The following is a 13261-nucleotide window of genomic DNA, read 5'->3' on the forward strand; positions in this document are numbered from 1 at the left end:
GATAGTTTAGACAAAAGAACAGAGTGGTTGACCATATCAAATGCCTTAGAAAAGTCAAGAAATAGACCCAAAACACACAAGTCCTTGTCCAGACTAACAGGCACAAACTTTGTTACATCTGAAAGTGCAAGCAGGTAGAGAAAGTGGACGAAAACCATACTGATGGTTAGTTATGAGAAAGTTTGCAGTAGTTGTATCAATACTAAATACAAATAAAGAGAGTCTACGATGCACTACTTTTTTAATAACCTTAGAGATGATGGGAAGAAAAGAAATAGGTCTTAAACTTGAAATTAGAGATGAATCACCTTTTTTATGCAACTTTGAATAAATGAGAAAATACATCAGAAGAAAGAGAGAGGGTAATTATGGGTGAGATGGATTTAGAAACAAACTGACTATTTTTTTTAGGACACAGTTACTCATTCTAAGAATATCAACTGAACGGCTGCTTGGAAGCTAAGACATGATCCCAGAAGTCTCAGTATCACTGCATGAGGCAAGAAAAAAAAACACTTTTTTACTATGGGAATACTACTTATTCTACTCTGGGGTGGAATTAGAACTGAAGGAAGTGTGGTGAAATACGGATTGAAGGCCATCGATGAGGAGATTTCGTCCGCAATGGATCCATCAGCTTCCCCGTTGAGACATCGGGAAGACTGTTTGAGTTTTTTGCAGGAAAGAGTTTCATTAACTAAAGTCCAAACCTTGCGCAATTTCCCCTTACACTCATCAATTCGACGCAAAAAATACAGCTTTTTTGGCTGTACGTACTGAAGAAGTAAGTACATTTTCGTAATGCTTATACTTCAAAGGATTATCCTGGGTCTTGCTTTTACATCCAGCCTTGGACAGAGACGCCTTCATATGTGTTCCATTGATCAGACCTCTAGACATCCACGGGCATTTGGGTGTAAAATTCCTTGGCCTCTTTCTAAGAGGAAAATGTTTATCTAACAGAGTTCCCATACAACACAAGAATAAACTCGTTCCACAATCAACATCATTAGCTTCAAGAACACTAGACCAATCATTACTCTGAAGACTATGTCTTAAGCTAGAAATTTCTTTATCTGTAAAAGATCTAAAAGAAAACTCACCTTGCTTATCCTCAGTAAGCTCAGTTTTAGGGACAAATAGTGATAGATAAATAGGGAAATGACCTAGTCATATTAGCCTTTCTTTTACGGTCCGTCAAACGGGTACCTAAAGCTATTTTTAGGCAGTTTCTGTGGAAAACATTTAATAAATCTTCCCCAGAATTTTGGAGCGCCCCCGTTTCAAAGCTATTTTTAACCCATACTATCACTGTGGTTACCATCATTCCGGTATTAGTTTGCAGACTTATCTTCCTATTCTTCCAAAAAAAAATTCAACGGCAAAAAAAAACCATACGCCTTGGTTATTCTACTTTTACATCTTTACTGCGTCCACTAAATTTACCTGTAATACTCATCAGGGTAAAGGTATTAAGAAAACAATTCTTACTTTATAATATGAAAAATAATAGTAGGTAACACATTTATAGTCCGGCTCCACTGTCTTTACCCCCCCCCCCTTAATGCGGAAATATATAGCCCAAATCACATATTTCATTTGCATTTTGACAATGCATCTCTCTTGTTTCAACCCATCTACCCATAAATTGAATCAACTGGTACGAAACAAGAACCAAAACATAGTATGGGGGGCATATTAAGGTGGAGGGGTTTGGCTAAAGTGTAGTGGAATTGCATTCAAATTTTTTTATGTACAAGAATTCTGCATATTATGAAGAGAAAATTATTTCCTTGACATGTTTCCTTCTCAATAGACCCTAAAATGCCTCTAAAAATCCAAAACTTCGGCAATTCCAGTATATTGGATTATATTATTGCTCCCGGGGCAGATGCCCCTGGCGCCATAGCTAGGGAGAGGGGCATTGCAGCTGGGGGTTAATCATTTTGGTCAACTTTTTTTTCATTTTGACTCGTTTTTTTTTTGCTTATATGTGATTCACAAGAAGCGCGCTTTAATTAATTTTTACCCAGGCACCACCAACCCTAGGAACGGCTCTGGATAGAATACTATTTAATTTCGACATGGTTCAAGTGTGAATAATATCCCTTAATTGAGTAAAAAATAAATTGAAAATAATATTAGTTAAAAAAAAAACAGGAAACATCCTTCTTATTCAATATTTATCAAAGTGTTTGTTTATCTGTTTATGATTACTTTCATTTTGTTACTGAATCTAATTAGCACCATCGATTAACTAGTGGCACCTATCTGGATTAATTAAATTTAAATTAGATGTCTCTAAATGTCTTCGAAAAAAAATTTGAAGTGTATAGGAACTACTTCAGTTTCAGACAACCAATATTTATCAAAGTGTTTGTTTTTCTGTTTATGATCACTTTCATTTTGTTACTGAATCTAATTAGCACCATCGATTAACTAGTGGCACCTATCTTCATTAATTATTTTAAATTAGATGTCTCTAAATGTCTTCTGAAAAAATTCTGAAGTGTATAGGAACTACTTCAGTTTTTGACAACCATACCTGGAATGTGTCCTGCGGTAATACCATGGATTGATACTCTACTTGGAAATACGAGGCCTGTCTGATTCCCAGTACCTCAAGGTTGACCGAGAGGCTTGCTATCTCTCTCCGCAAAAGAGAACCGGCAACAGAAACGTTCATTTGACACCCTATACGCCATCACTGGCTATGGAGACTATTTATCCTTATTGTTACTTTACGCCTGAAATACTCAGACAAGGATAATTCCAGTATATCAGAATAGCTTACATAAGTTAGCACTCTCTGCTCAACTACTACTACGTGTTTTCCTTGGTATCTTGTTTGCATTTTGAGTACTTAATATCATCCTGTCTTTTCGTGGAAAAAGCACAATTTATTTAAGAACGATGTAAGGTTAACATACAACAAGAAGCGTACAATGATATTTTCAATGATGTTGAATTTCAAATTTTCAATAACATTATAAAAGAACAAAGAACGTAGTCTTTTATATTAATTTGCAGTATATCTTCAAAGCCTACTAAATAACTAAAAGTAAATATCGGTAATGTTTTGCACATGACATAATTAATTTAAAGACAAAATTAGATATATTTGAAAATAAAAGTAAATGAAAATCCGGTACTTCTGAACTCTTAGGACATCAACTTCAGTTATAATGCCGGTTAATTGTATCATTAAATGGCAAGATATTTTCAAGCAATGAAAAGCTAAGAAGGCGATTTATACAAGCTTGAAGGGGATCAGATGTTCTTCTGTCAAAATTCAGCATATTTCATAGAAAATCTCTTGGGTTAATCATAAGGGATGAATTCCTTTTTATTTATGCCTGGGCTAAGTGTCCTCAATCGCAAACATTAATTACTCTGTTTCATTTTTCATGTCTCTTCTTCATAAGACGAAAAGGCCATATCTTCTTTGACAAAGAAAAAAGAAAATTCCGATTCGAGAATTTATGCATTTTATTAAGACAAAATGTGACATATTTAACTGACTGTAAAGCGTTACTAGCAGAAAATTTTTTTATATAGATCTTTTTACTTGTTATATTTTGATACACAGGTCATTATTTTCTTAGTTAAGAGAAAAAATGCTTACCAAAACCCTTGTATTTATGTTTTCTTTTTCAGATTATGACAAGGACGCACTCAGTGACATCTCTAGAGTCTGGAGTCTGTGTATGAAGACTTGGGTATGAAGTCTGGGATAGATAGATAGAGACTGAAATACTTCTCAAACTGATTCATTGCAACTGTTAAGGTGAATGGGATGGTATTCGAGGCACCTAACAAAAGTGACCTTTTCTCCACTATTATTTGTAAATTGTGGCATTAGACATACTGCCCTAACCTATCTTTGGATCATTGTAATCTTTTTGAAGGGTCCCATGTGAATAAGCAAAATTCTGCATTTTAATCAACAGCCTTGTAATTGAAAGTCAAATTTCTTTCTTTTTTAAGTATTTTTTTGCTGTTCTTGTTTCTTATTGTACAATCAAATTTATCAAATCCATGATACAATATCCAAGATACAAAACAAGTGTTTTATGGATTCTAGGGATGGAAGGGGGAGTATTCTTTTCATTAGAATTACCAAAAGAGGTATTTTTTAAAAATCCATAAGGCAATTCTAGAGGAAGGGTTCTTGTCCCCCTGCTTTTTTCCCTCTACAATATGCGTCCCAGGAAAACGTGAATATCGCGCTTTTGTAAATTTGCAGGTGAGCAAAAATAATGATGTAAGGATTTTTTTTTTATCCTTAGTGATCAGGATTAGACAAAAAATATCAAAAACTATAGTTTGAATCAAAATAATAGGAGTTTAATTTGGCCTATAGAAATCAATTTGGTAGTTTTGAGCTAGAGGTGCTAGTAAATGTTTGATCATTTTTAGCAATTATGTAATTCGGTAGTTCTTGCGACTTACTGGCTCTTTTCAGACAGAAATACCATCAATTTCATTTTTATATCTTCTGATGTAAATACGTCTCTGAATTTACTACCAGTTAATAAACTATCACCTGAGAAGATTTTTGTACTTTCCAAATCGTATAATCAACCAATCAATCAATTTATTGTTAAAATATATACAAAATAAAACAATTCAGTAGCGTCACACAAAGCTTTATGGCCTATATTTATAGAGGGAACAGCTAAATCAACACAACCAAATCAACACACATGAAAACACAATTCATATGGTTTTACAAAAAGTTTTATTACTTGTATATGTAGAAGGAATAGCTAAATCAGCACATTAAAAAAATAATTCATGTGGGCCTGCAAAAAGCTTTATGGCTTGTAACTGCAGAGGGAATAACTAAATCAAAACAACTAAAACAATACACAAAAAAGACAATTTTTCTGATCCCACAATGAGCTTTATGGCCTGTGTTTACAGAGGGAACACCTAAATCAATACAACTAAATCAACATTAAAAAAATCTAATGAAAGACGGTCACCAACCATTCAAAACCACATTAAAATGGAGCATTGAAAGATGATGTGAACAAGCAAAACCTTAATCACAACACAAAAATTATAAATCGGCTCAGGAACTTCTATACTATCTTTAAAAAAATTGAAACTTTATTCCTGTAGATGATAATTTTTTCTTTAATTCTTTCAAAGGTACCAAACGACGTAGAATCTTGAGCTAATTCAAGTAGCTGAGCTGAACCGATTGAATAAATGAATTATTAATATCCTTAGGATTACGATGATGATGTATAGATGAAATGATGCAGTAACGAAAGATGAAGTGGGTTTTAGGGTCGCAGGAACGTCTCAACAGAGTTGAAGAAGAGTGAAAGACGCACATGAAAGAATGTAGTGACTGTAATCAAGTAATGGGTTAGTTGTGGAGCTATTTTATTCCTGTATAAACGCCTTAGCTTTATCATATAACTTTGATAGTGGTGAAAGGGGTCGTAAAATGACGAGGTTTAAGCCTTTATGTTTTTGACAAGAATCATGATAACACAAATGCGTTTCGAAAATCTAAGAGGATAATTTTGCTATTTTCCAATGAAAATACCAATTGAAGTCGTTTTTCTATGAAAATAAAAAAAAGGCTTCTAAAAACATAGGGGGAAATCATGGAGGTAAATGCTACTCCACCAACCAACACCACTTAAACTAAAACCATGTAAAGTTTAATTGCCCCCCGATCTAGATTTTAGAAAATACCTTTTTCTTTGTTGTTTCATTGAAAAAATTCAACCCCACTCCCTATTGATCTTGAAAAGTATATTTTTTGTGTCCTCATCAAAGAAAAAAAAAATCCTTAGCCACCGTCCTGTATTGTTGTGTTTTGACACCCTTGCTGAAACAGACTTAATCAAGATGGCCTTTGGATAGGCTATTTTTTTTTATTATAATAAATGGGAGTTAGAGGTAAACAAGAAAACAATTCCACGGTATGTGTTCATATTTACAAGAATAATAACAGAATAATGTAATAAAATAATATATATAATATATAAAATATATATAACATATAATATGTATATATATATATATATATATATATATATATATATATATATATATATATATATATATATATATATATATATATATATATATATATATATAATATATATAAAATAATAATAGAATAATAAGAATAACAGTCAATTCCTAACAACGACACTTAATGTTTGTCTACAAAAATGACATTTATCCTAACAACGACGTAAATCAATAAGGAGTGTGCTTTTTCAGTTTTAGAGTTTAGTTTTAGACGTGTTTTGTTGAAACCATATTAGATTTTAACCTTTCACCCGGAAGAAAGTAAGGTTGTATCTACTCCTTAAAAACCTACTATTACTTCTTCTACTACTACTGCTTCTACTACAACTGCTGCTACTGCTACTACCACTACTAGTGCTACAACTACTACTACTACTGCTACTACTACTCCTTAAATACCGTTTTTGCCATACGAAACACATGAAAACATTCGGGTGAGGCAATTTAGAGAGTTTTTTTCGCCCTTGCCTAATTTTTAATTGCCTAATTTTTGCCTAATTGCTTCTAATTGCTGTTATAATTGTCACAAAGAAAAACTTTTGTGGTAACTTGTCAATCCTCGAAATATGCTTAGAAATGTTAAAATACATCCCCTTGCTATTATATTTATAGCATAGCAAGGATTATTTTTAAACCAAATATTTCTACATTTGTTCCTCAAGTCCCTACATGTTCCTACATTTCCTAAATGTCCCTACATGTGGAGTATATTTGTTCCTCAAGTCTGCCCCAAATTACCAAAATTTGCTCCTCTTTTTTCTATTTCCTCCCTCTTGATAGGACTCTGACTCGAAAATTAAACTCCTTGCCATATCTACTATTAGCGATGTTTTGTGTAATATGCACGTTTTAAATATTGTTAAACAGGTCATTTCGTTGTTCTCTTTGCCCAAAAGTTTTAACATAATCAAGAGTCCTGGACCTATTCTACCCATGTATATCTGCCCTTTGTCAGGCTACAAGTGTAGATCCCCTGTACAGTCTGTTTAGTCTCCTTTTTAGAAATCATTTGTGCATAATATAGAAAATTATTCAGGTGGGCTCCATCAGGACTATATGAAAAAGGGATAGAATTAACTTTTTCACAAAATTCCGAGTGACCTTGAAGTTTACGCTAATCTTTAAGAAAAATATTTAGCTATGCTCAAAAACTTAAAAATAATTTTAGCACCTATGCTTCAATAATCTGACTATTCTTCTTTAAGTAAAATAACTGAATTTCCTTTAAAAATATCCATTAAATAAAACATCAGGACAAAGTAAAAAATAATGAAGAACAGGTAAAGTTTTTAATAAGAATTTGAAACTTAAAATATCTATTGGGCAAATAATAGTAAAAGCCCAAGCGTTTCGGTCTCACATCCGGAAGTCTCTGTCAAGGGAAAAAAGGTAAAGAGAAAAAACAACACAATAAAAACTAGCTTAAAGAAATATGCCCAGAGAAGATGAGAAAAATAATAACAAAAAACAAACTATCACTATACAGAAACAGAAAAAGTTACATATGGTTCACGTAAAAACACTTTGCTTTTTTATATAGCATTATTGTGTTGTTTTTTTTTACCCTTTTTAATTCTCTCATTTTTTAGAGTTTTATTTTTCTTTTTTTTTTGATCTTAAATTTTTTTTTCATTTGCATGTCTGTCGTATGACAGACATTGTTGCTATGCTAAATACAATCTTTTCAGATCAAATTTGCAGTCATGTAGTTTTTACTTAATGGCACAGTGCCATCTAGCTTTAAAAGATACCAATCGACTTGCAGATGCTGATAGCAGTAAATTACCTCTGCGCCAGAAGAGAAACTCATGAAGCTGTGACAAGAAGTTAAGTAAAACACTAATGCAGGGCTCCCACGGCGTCAATTAAGTTAACAAAGCTGTCCACAAAGTTAATAAACTGTTTTCCTTGCATAACTTAATTGGTCGGAAAAAAGTTGAGCTTCATTTAACTTTTCAAGACAGTTCAGCCATCAGTAGGGCACTTGTGAAAAGTTTCAAATAAACAAATAAGTGTCTACATATATAATAGTGTATACTTATTTAAATATTTTTCTTGTTCCAAAGCCTTACTTATTAAAAGGGTAAAAATGCTTAAGAAAACGGTTTTCTCAGCACTATATCTGATTAATTCAGTTGATTGCTATTAAAAATTGCCGTAAAGTCAAAAAGGTGAAATTCTTGTGTGAGCAGGACAAACTTTATAGTGTGTAAGTTCATGAAAACCTTTATTAGCTTATGATAACACCGTGGGAGCCCTACTCAATATAGTAACAAAAAATAACGTATCAAAGCCTTCTGGTGTTATGTATAAATGTAGTTTATTACTAATTTTTTAGGTAAAGATGACCTTATAAGCCTGACATGAAGCATAATGACTGCTTTTTCATACCAATAGGGCACCCTTTTGACTCCTCCTCCCCATAAGTTACTAATTTTTTTTTTTAAACGTTGGTTGGTATTGGACAAAATTGTTGACGATTGAGTCAAAATCAAAAGGATCGAAAAAAGCTATTACCCAAGAAATGATTATTTTACCGGACAAGTTGTTTTACCCGAAGCATATTATAGTTACATGTGTCAAAAAAAAAAAAAAAAAAAATCAAAATTAAGCACGACTACAGCGCCAATTATGTACCCCGCTCGTAATATCTGGGTTGAATATTTTAATATTTAGGGCCTGATTTATGAAATATGAACCACTGGAAGCTTGAAATTAAAGTTCTCCGATCTATAAGATGAATCTGGTAAGAGACATTAAATAAAAAAACAAGTTTTTTTAACTGAAAGTAAGGAGCGGCATTAAAACTTAAAACGAACAGAAATTACTTCGTATATGAAAGAGGCTGCTTCCTCATCAACGCCCCGCTCTTTACGCTAAAGTTTGACTCTGTCTCTCAATTCTTCTTTTTAAAACAGTAAAAAACTTTAGCGTAAAGAGCGGGGCGTTGATGAGGAAGCAGCCTCTTTCATATACGAAGTAATTTCTGTTCGTTTTAAGTTTTAATGTCGCTCCTTACTTTCAGTTAAAAAAACTTGATTTTTTTATTTAATTTCTGAACGTTTTTGAATCAATGCATGTTTTGATTTTGGCTCTCCGCAGAGGAATAATTAAAACGAAATTTGCATTGTTTTTTTTGGCTAAATGGCTTTCTCTTAATTTTGATCGAATGATTTTGAGAAAAAAAGAGTGGGGGAGGAAGCCTAGTTGCCCTCCGATTTTTTGGTTAATTAAAAAGGCAACTAGAACATTTAATTTTTTACGAATATTTTTATTAGTAAAAGATTTACGTAACTTATAAATTAGCTTACGTAAAGAACTTTTGTATTCTCATATTTTTATTACATATATGAGGGGGTTCGCCCCCTTGTCAGATCCTCGCTCTTTACACTAATGCTTAAATTTTGTCCCAATTCATTAAGAATGACCCCAGAATCACAAAAGCCGTAGAATAAATAGTTGATATTACTAAAAATACTTTAACGTAAAGAGCGAGGTATTAGGAGGAGGTGAGCCCCTCAAATGGGTAATAATTTCTGTTTGTTTTAAGTTTTAATGCTGTTCCTTACTTCCAGCTGAAAGAACTTTTTCATATTTATTTTTTCATTGTGTTTTTAAATAATGCTAGTAAATCCTGCGCTCCCTTCATGGAGATTTTCTTCCCCCATGACAAACTATCGATGGAAAGTTCCCCCGGCATATCCCCCTCTTCTCAACCCCTCCCCCAACCAAAAAAATCCTCCTGAAAACGCCTGTACACTTCCCAATAACCATTACTAAATGTAAGCATTGGTCAAAGTTTGTAACTTGTTGCCCCTCCCATGGGGACTGTGGGGGAGGAAGTCGTCCCCAAAGACATAGTTATAAGGTTTTTCGACTACGCTGAATAAAATGGCTATCTCAGAAATTTGATCCGTTGACTTTGGTAAAATAATTAGTGTGGGAGGGGGCCTAGGTGCCCTCCAATTTTTTTGGTCACTTAAAAAGGGCACTAGAACTTTTCATTTCCGTTAGAATGAGCCCTCTTGCAACATTCTAGGACAACTTTGTCCATACGATCACCCCTAAAGAAAAAAAAACAAAAAAACAAATTAACACGCATCCGTGATCTGCCTTCTGGCAAAAAATACAAAATTCCACATTTTTGTAGATAGGAGCTTGAAACTTCTACAGTAGGGTTCTCTGATACGCTGAATCTGATGGTGTGATTTTCGTTAAGATTCTATGACTTCTAGGGGGCGTTTCCCCCTATTTTCTAAATAACGCAAATTTTCTCAGGCTCGTAACTTTTGATAGGTAAGACTAAACTTGATGAAACTTATATATTTAAAATTAGCATTAAAATGCGATTCTTTTGATGTAGGTATTGGTATCAAAATTCCATTTTTTAGAGTTTTGGTTACTATTGAGCCGGGTCGCTCCTTACTACAGTTCGTTACCACGAACTGTTTGACAAAGACATTTTATTAGTGGGTAGTAATTGGGTACAAATTGGTGTTGACACACGCTTTCAAACCAATCTCTTGCCATTTCAATTTTTCACTGCTGTAATAAATCAATGACGTTAAAATCAAGAAAAACACATGTAATTCACTAGTTGTTTTTTTTTTAACTACTGTTGAAAAAACTGTGCCGTAAGTGTGACATAACTCGGTTACTAAAACTGACAGAATGAAAAAAATCTTGTAAGCCCTATTCACTCAGAAATATATCTTAAAGTTTTTCAGTTTTATGGTATAGAAACTCGTAGTAAGAACTGTTAATAAGAAGTTAATAAACATTTTTTCTTAGTTTAGTTGAATTTTCAAAGATAATTTTGCTAAGAAAAGTTTGTTTTGTGGCTTGATGAGTGACACTTCATTTTGATTCACGAAAAAATGAATTATACAAATTAGTAACTAAATTTACTTCATAGATAGCACTTTTGTAGTAAATACATGAGATACTACCTAGGAGTAAATATATAAGTTACCATAAAAGTGACTTCGCAGACATGGGTGCATATTCACGAAGATGTAGGCGGGAGGGGACAAGATTTTTTTTTTATTGTAAAGGAAAATATTTTCAAAGATATAAAGGAAAATATTTTCAAAAATCTAGAGGGGGTATTTTTGATAATTTTAAATGAAAACACTAAATAAAGTTATTTTCAAAATCCACAGGGGTGACTACCCCCTCTCCCTAATTGCTGCCCTGTTTGCAGAGTCGTGTTATGCAATTTAAAATAAATAGAAAATCAATGTATTCTGATTCTGAACTTCTGTGTAGAAAAAGTACCGTGTTAGCTACCGAAACAGTTAACACTTCAACAAGAGGAATGACCTGTTTCTGTTTTTAGCCTTACCTGAGCCTCTGTTAAGTGATTGCGCTAATAGTACAGTTAATCTAAGGTTTAACCTCAAAGAAATTGCAAAGTTTTGATTTTGGTACCATTGGAACCGGAAAAAAAATATCTCTACAAGTAGGCCTAGACTATGAAAATGGCTACTTTCAAGTAAAAAGGTAAAGGTTTAGAGAGAGAAAGAGAGAAGGGTTTATCGACAAAACATATATACATATATTACTCCTACTTCTCTTAAAAAGCAAAACTTGTCCATTGGGGAGATTGATAAAACAAAATCCTTAAAACAAAAAGAACACTTGGCCACCGACATCACTAATTCATTCAAGCTAAACAATAAATATAAACGAATATCATATATTATACTTTTCCTCTGGGAACATCACATCAACAAAACCTCCACAATAAATAAATAAATAAATCAAAACTCATATTCAGCAAAAAGCAGTTCCTTAGTGGTTTTTCTAAATATATTGCTGTCTCCAATGATCTTAATATCACTGGTTAAACTATTTCATTTCCGTGTACCTCTGTAAAAAAAACCTCCTTTGTTACGTCTACTGAACAGTAGACGTAATGGACAAAAAATGACCAAAACAACAAGGCTAAATATCCTGCTGCAGTCCAAAAATAAGCCACAATACATAGAATCAATGAAGGCCTGCAGCCTGCTAAGTTTTCAAAGTTGGGTGAATTCCTCGAACAGACTTGCGTGAAGATATGCCACCTAAAATCCTTAAGGCATGATTTTGTAGAATTCTTATTGGCTTTAGGATAGATGGAAAAGTGGAGAGCCAAGTAGTCGAACAATAAAGTATGTACGGGTTTATTAGAGAAAAATATATTTGGTGAAGGATCCTCAGCCATACTATAATTTTATTAACTGATTCCATTAATGGAAATCTGCAGCAGCTCCGCTGACTTAGTTGTACTAATGGCTGTTATGTCATCAGCAAAAAGCGAAATTGTTTGATTAGTCGGGTTTGCTGTTATTTCTTTTGTTCTGTATTATTTAGACAATTATTGAATTATTTAGGCAATTTGGTGGATTATTAATAAATATGAAGAATAATATAGCACCAAAAACCGATCCTTGTGGAACACCTATTTCAACACTATTTTTTCCTAAAAAAGAATCGGTTAGTTGGATATACTGACAACAATTACTTGAAAAATTCCTTAAAAAGATAGAGATTTTCCCCTCCAACCATACATCTCACATTTCTTAAGTAGAAGCTCGTGATCCACAGTGTCAAAAATTGGATCTAAAATTAGAACACCTACTTTAAAATCTTTATCTTAGGATTGATCCTTGATTTTTAAGACGAGCTAAAGGTAACTGATTGACTAGCCTATGTTCTAAACCTAACCTGTTATTTAACATTGTCCTACGTTTTTGCACAAAAAGAGAAGTAGGACATTGCATAATTAGCCAAACATATCCAGTATGCAAAGGTTGTTGCTTTGTAATCAATTAAATTTGCATGCACTAGATTTTCCAGTCTCCTCATTCGTTCTAGAGCATTAGTTTCCGAGCTAAAATAGAATAATTATTGGCTCAACTTCTTTAGCTGTCACCTTCAAGCAATTTTAATTCTGATGGGTGTTGTTACTGGCTGACATTTAAAACCCCTTTGCTAGTTTTGCTGTCCATGCTTGGTTACTGTTTTTACCAAAGAATGCCAAATAGCTTAATTAGCGTTCACCGTGCAGCAAAACCGAAAATTAAGCACTTGAATGTCCAACGTTGTAAGTTCAATTACTTTCACTAAACAACGATCAAAGTAGCAGCTATTATCTGTCATGTTGCAAATTTTCAAACTGACTGCCAAGTGCTGAAAGAGCAACAATAAAAAGAAG

Source organism: Artemia franciscana, unplaced genomic scaffold, assembly GCF_032884065.1.
Source record: "Artemia franciscana unplaced genomic scaffold, ASM3288406v1 PGA_scaffold_74, whole genome shotgun sequence".
Classification (NCBI taxonomy): domain Eukaryota; kingdom Metazoa; phylum Arthropoda; class Branchiopoda; order Anostraca; family Artemiidae; genus Artemia; species Artemia franciscana.